General features: G+C 51.6%; 1 pseudogene; it reads right to left on the bottom strand.

Annotated features, from left to right (window-relative positions):
* Positions 1-3,346: 3,346 nt before the first annotated feature.
* LOC139021004 (olfactory receptor 1J4-like) lies at positions 3,347-5,565 on the bottom strand (annotated as a pseudogene).
* Positions 5,566-6,060: the final 495 nt, after the last annotated feature.

Here is a 6,060-nt window from a genome sequence, read left to right as displayed (position 1 = left end):
ACACGACTATGGAGATTTCTGAGTCCCTTCTAATCTATACCAGCGCTATGAGTTCTGATACCTTGTGCTTTGTGCTGTTTCCCAAATCTTCAGTTTCTTTGCAGGAGACCCAGCATTAAAGGGAAGGGAACAAACCATCATGGTCTGAGGACCTTTACAGATTCTCATGTCTGTTCACCAGCTTCAAAACAGTGGGCAGTTGATCTCCTTTTAGCATCAGAAAGAGACCCCAGAGGGAGACAGCCCCAAGCCTCCGACTAGAGCAGCAGTCAATTGGGATAATTGCCCAAGTTCCTCCAGGCCCCTTGGAAGGAACATGGTTAGGGGCCAGAGACTGAACTGCAACTGCAGTCCCAGCCGACAGTGTCCGTAATGTCATTGATACCTAGGACCTCTGCCCAAGTCTCCAGATGGCAAGCAGAAGGCTCCCAGTTGCCCGTGGCCTCTGCATCACAATTCCAATTATGTCATTCAGCAGGCTCCCAAAGCACTATACAGACCTCTGTTAAAACACAAAGCCCCTTCAACAGGTGAGTGAACAAAAAAGCTGTAGTGTATCTGTACAGTGGAATAGGACTTGCCAATAAAAAGAATCATCTAAAGAGCAAGAAGAATATAAAAATGTCTTGATACATATTCATCATTAAACGTAGATGAACCTCAAAATGCATATGCCGAGTGAAAGAAGGCAGCAATGAAAGAATATATTCTGTATGATCCCATTTAGATAAACTTCTAGAAGGTGCAAACTAATTGATGTGAGAGAAACATATCAGTAGCTCCCCTGGGGGACAGAGGTGAGGAGCAAAGAAGGAGCAGGAGGTAGGCTTGGGGAAACTTCCTGGTCCTAATAGCTTGTAGTGATAGTTTAATGGATGTATACATATGTCAAAAGTATTCAAATTGTATACTTTAAATATATGAAGTTTTTTGTATTCACTTAAACCTCAAAAAATCTCTTTAGTTTTTTAAATGTATCCTTATTTTAGAAAGTATTACAGTTGTTACCTTTTTTTCCCCCATTGGCCCCCTCCACCCCACACCCGCCCCTCCCAGGCCTTCACCACACTATTGTTTGTGTCCATGGGCTATGCATATCCTATCTAATAATAGACAAACATGGTAATTAACCATACCTCCGACACGCTTCCCATTGGCTAATCAGGGTGATATGCAAATTAACTGCCAACCAAGATGGCAGCCGGCATGCAGGCAGCTGAAGCGAACAAGAGGCTCGCTTGTTCCAGTGATGGAGGAAGCCAAGGTTCCCCACCTGCCGCTGCCGGCCTCTGAGCTTGCAGTTTAAGAAACATTGTTGCAATTATAGAAGCTAAACAAAACCCCAGAAACCTGCTTTCAGCCAGCCGGGCTTCAGCCAGCAGGACCGCAACATTGTTTCAATTATAGAACAAACCCAGATCCCTGCTTTCAGCAGCTGAGTTCTCAGAGCTTCAGCTGGGCCTCAGAGCTAAAGCCGGCTCTCAGCTCCAGTGACAGCCATAGAAGGTAAATAAATGCCAGAATAAAAAAAAAAGACAAAAAGGAGAGGTTTGGAGCTTCAGTTGCCCACCAGCCTGAAAACGGCCCTCAGCCCCTCAGCCAGACTGGCCAGGCACCCCAGTGGGGACCCCCACCCTGATCCAGGACACCCTTTAGGGCAAACCAGCGGCCCCCACCCTGAAGCAACAAGATGGCGGCTAATTTGCATACTGAAGGCAGGCGGCAGCAGGCAAGGCTGTCTGCGGTCTGGGACCCGGATCTGTGACCCTGCCGGGCGGGATCAGCGGAGCCTCGAGGCCTCCTGGCTCCGGGATCAGCGTGACAAGGGGCAGCGCCCAAACCCTGTGATTGCCCTGCAGCTCTGTGCCCAGGGGGCGGGGCCACAACCCCCTGATCAGCCCTGCGGCTCTGTGGGTGATAGAGGGCGGCGCCCCAACCCCCTGATTGCCCTGCGGCTCTGTGTGTGACAGTGGCGGCGCCCCAACCCCCCCACGGGCCCTGCTCTATGTGAGACGGGGTAGAGCCATACCTCCCCATCGGCCCTGCCCTGAATGTGACAGGGTGTGGCGCCTCAACTACCCCCCCCCCACGGGCCCTGCTCTGTATGTGACAGGGGGCGGTGCCCCAGCTCCCCTATTGGCCCTACTCTGTGCATGACAGGGGGGAGCTCCTCAACCCCCTGATGGGCCCTGCTCTGTGTGTGACAGGGGGCAGCTCCCCAACCCCCTGATCAGCCCTGCTCTGTGCATGACAGGGGGGAGCTCCCAAAACCCCTGATTGACCCTGCTCTGTGCATGACAAGCGGGAGCTCCCCAAACCCCTGATGAGCCCTGCTCTGTGTGTGACAGAGTACAGAGCCCCAACCCCCCTGATGGTCCCTGCTCTGTGTGTGACAGGGGGCAGTGCCCCAACCCCCTGATCGGCCCTGCTCTGTGTGTGACAGGGGCTGGCGCCGCAACTTCCCTATCGACCCTGCCTTGAGTGTGACAGAGGGCAGTGCCCCAACCCCCCAATCGGCCCTACCCTGAGCATGACTAGGGGTGGCATCGCAACCTCCCGATCCGCCCTGCTCTGTGCATGACAGGGGGCGGCGCCCCAACTCCCCAATCGGCCCTGCTCTGAGCCCGACCAGGGGCTGCACCTAGGGATTGGGCCTGCCCTCTGCCACCTGGGAGCAGGCCTAAGCCAGCAGGTCATTATCTCCTGAGGGGTCCCAGACTGCAAGAGGGCACAGGATGGGCTGAGGAACCCCCTCTCCCCCCTGAGTGCACAAATTTTTGTGCACCGGGCCTCTAGTCTATTATATGAGATGATGGACGTATAAAAATATTAACCTACACTAATAAAAGACAAACATGCAAATTGACCGTACCTTCTCTATGCCTTAAGCCATGCCCACCAGCCAATCAAAGTGACTATATGCAAATTAACCCAACCAAGATGGCGGCCAGCAGCCATGGAGCTAAAGCGAGCAGGAGGCTTGGTTGCTCCAGTGATGGAGGAAGCCACGCTTCCCGGCTGGCTCGGAGCTCCACTGAAGGCAATAAAGTTGCAATTATAGAAGGTAAATAAACCCCAGATACCTGCTTTCAGCCAGCCGTGGCCACAGAGCTGGAGCAAGCAGTAGCCAGCTCTGAGCCCACTGAAGGCAACAAAGTTTCAATTATAGAAGGTAAATAAATCCCAGAATAAAAAAAATAAAAAAGGAGAGGCTGGGAGCTTCCGTCGCTGGGGGGCTTGGCCAGCCTGAAAATGGCCCTCAGCCCCTCACCCAGACTGGCCAGGCACCTTAGTGGGCCCCCCCCCTAAAGGGGGTGTGGCCAGCCTGAAAACAGCCATCACCCCCTCACCCAGGCTGGCCAAACCTCCATGGTGTGAGGGTCCCCACTGTGGGGGCTTGAACAACCTGCAAAGAGCCATCAGCCCCTCCCCCAGGCTGGCCAGGAACCCCAGTGGGGACCTCCACCCTGAAGGGGATGTGAACAGCCTGAAAACACCCATTAGCCTCTCACCCAGGCTAGCCAGGCACCCCAGTGGAGACCCCCACCCTGAAGGGGGGGTGACAAGCTGCAAACAGCCATCAGCCCCTCACCCAAGCTGGCCAGGCACCACAGCGGGGAGCCCCACCCTGAAGGGGGTGTGACCAGCTGCAAACAGCCATCAGCCTCTCACCCAAGTTGGCCAGGCACCCAAGAGGGAGCCCCACTCTGATCCGGGTCACTCTTCAGGGCAAACCAGCTGGCCCCCACCCGTGCACCAGGCCTCTATCCTATATAGTAAAAGGGTAATATGCAAACTGACCCTAACAGCAGAAAGACTGGGAATGACTGGTCACTATGACACACACTGACCACCAGGGGGCAGACAGTCAATGCAGGAGCTGCCCTCTGGAGGTCAGTGAGCTCCCACATGGAGGAGCTCTGCTCAGCCACAAGCCAGGCTGACAGCTGCCAGTACAGCGGTGGTGGTGGGAGCCTCCCCTGCCTCCTCAGCAGCGCTAAGGATGTCCGACTGCAGCTTAGGTCTACTCCCTGCTGGCAAGTGGACATCCCCCGAGGGCTGCTGGGCTGCCAGAGGGATGACTGATTGCCAGCTTAGGCCCAATCCCCCGAGGAGTAGGCCTAAGCAAGCAGGTGGTCATCCCCCAAGGGGTCCCAGACTGCGAGAGGGCACAGGCCAGGATGAGGGACCCCCCTGAGTGCACAAATTTTTGTGCACCGGGCCTCTAGTTAGAAATAAAGAATTATTAATAATCCAAGTAGCAAACTTAACATAGATGACAAATTAACAACACTGTACATATGACAGCAAGTATATTCTATGAAAGTTATATGAGAATGTCGACCATACAATTATTTTTTGGGATCTATCTCACTGTGCTCCTGACTGCAACAGCAGGATTCAGTGATTGATGCTTAAAGAACTTAACCCAGTGGTGTCGAACCTCTGACACGTGAACTCATTGTTTTGGTTGACTTTTCTTTGTTAAATGGCATTTAAATATAAAATAAATATCAAAAATATAAATCTTTTTTTTTGCTATGGTTGCAGATATCAAAACATTTCTATATGTGACACGGCACCAGAGTTAAGTGGGGTTTTTCAAAATGCTGACACGCCGAACTCAAAAGGTTCACCATCACTGACTTAACCCTATTGACACACATCTGTAAGGCCTGTTTTATATCTCTGTTCCTCAGGCTGTAGATGAAGGGGTTCAGCATGGGGGTAACTATTGTGTACATGACTGAAGCAATTATGTCTTTGAAACCCCATGATGAGGAGGAAAAGTAAACACCAGCAAGTGTCCCGTAGTATAAAGACACCACAGAGAGATGGGAGCCACAGGTAGAAAAGGCTTTAAGGAGTCTCTTAGTGGAGGGGACCCTCAGGATGATGGTCCCTATCGGATATATGAGCACGAAATAACACCAAAACAAAAACAGAAAATCATTCCTCCCTTGGTGAATATGATTACCTCATTGAGGAAGGTGTCCGAACAGCTCAGTTTCAAGAGCACAAGGAGGTCACAGAAGAAGTGGGTGATGGCATTGTCAGCACAGATAGACAGTCAGACCAATAGGAGGGTGTGCAACGGGGATTGGCCACAGGAGAGAATCCAGGACCCAGGCACCAGCAGCACACACAGCCCCTCCCTCATGATGGTTGTGTAGTGTAGAGGGTGACAGATGGCCGTGTACTGGTCATATGCCATCACAGCCAGAAGAAAATTGTCAAGACAAGAAAAATGTTTATAAAAATACAACTGAGAAATACATCCCACATAGTAGATGGATTGTTGCTGAGTCTGCATGTTCATGAGCATCTTAGGGGCAGTGACAGAGGAGAGAGAAATGTCAGAGAAGGCCAAGTGGCTGAGGAAGAAGTACATGGGCGTGTGCAGGCGAGAGTCCAGCCTGATGAGCAGAATGATGAGCAGGTTGCCCAGCACCGTGGTCAGGTACATGCCCAGGAACAGGGTGAAGAACACGCCCTGCTGCCCTGAGGGATGGGGAGCCCCAGGAGGAGGAACTGGGACACGCTGCTCTGGTTCTCAGGCCTCATGCTGCTCTTCTGTCTGCTGGGGATGAAGAAGGTGTGGGAGTCTCAGGAACCTAGAAAGGATGAACAGGACATCTCATCTCATACTGTCATTATTGGGAAAACCATTAAATTTTAAATACTTTCATATTAATTTCTCACTCCTGTGGATGTATGCAACTTCCCTCTATTCCAGCCTGGCTCCAGGAAAACACTGAACCCCAAAGTAATCAACAAGACCTCATCACATAGAAGTAAGAGAGGTTCACTGTTCATTCAAATATTAATATTAAGACTGAGTCGGGACCTCTACTAAGGACTGAAATGCAGCAGTGAGCAAGAAAAGCAAGGTGCCCATTTCTATGATTTTATATTTTGATAAGCATGGAGGGATCATTTCTACACCAGGCCAGAGCCTAACCATAATGATTCACTGTGGCAGGAATAGAAGGTGAGCCCCTGCAAACCGGTGTCGGTTGTTTCTGCCTGAAAGTAACGTGAGACTCCAGTGCTGAGTGG

The sequence above is a fragment of the Myotis yumanensis genome, unplaced genomic scaffold (genome assembly GCF_028538775.1).
Source record: "Myotis yumanensis isolate MYYU_CA2020_CCGP unplaced genomic scaffold, mMyoYum1.0.hap1 SCAF_12, whole genome shotgun sequence".
Classification (NCBI taxonomy): Eukaryota; Metazoa; Chordata; class Mammalia; order Chiroptera; family Vespertilionidae; genus Myotis; species Myotis yumanensis.
The sequence above is the reverse complement of the archived record's forward strand: the minus strand, read 5'-3'. Positions and strand labels throughout refer to the sequence as shown.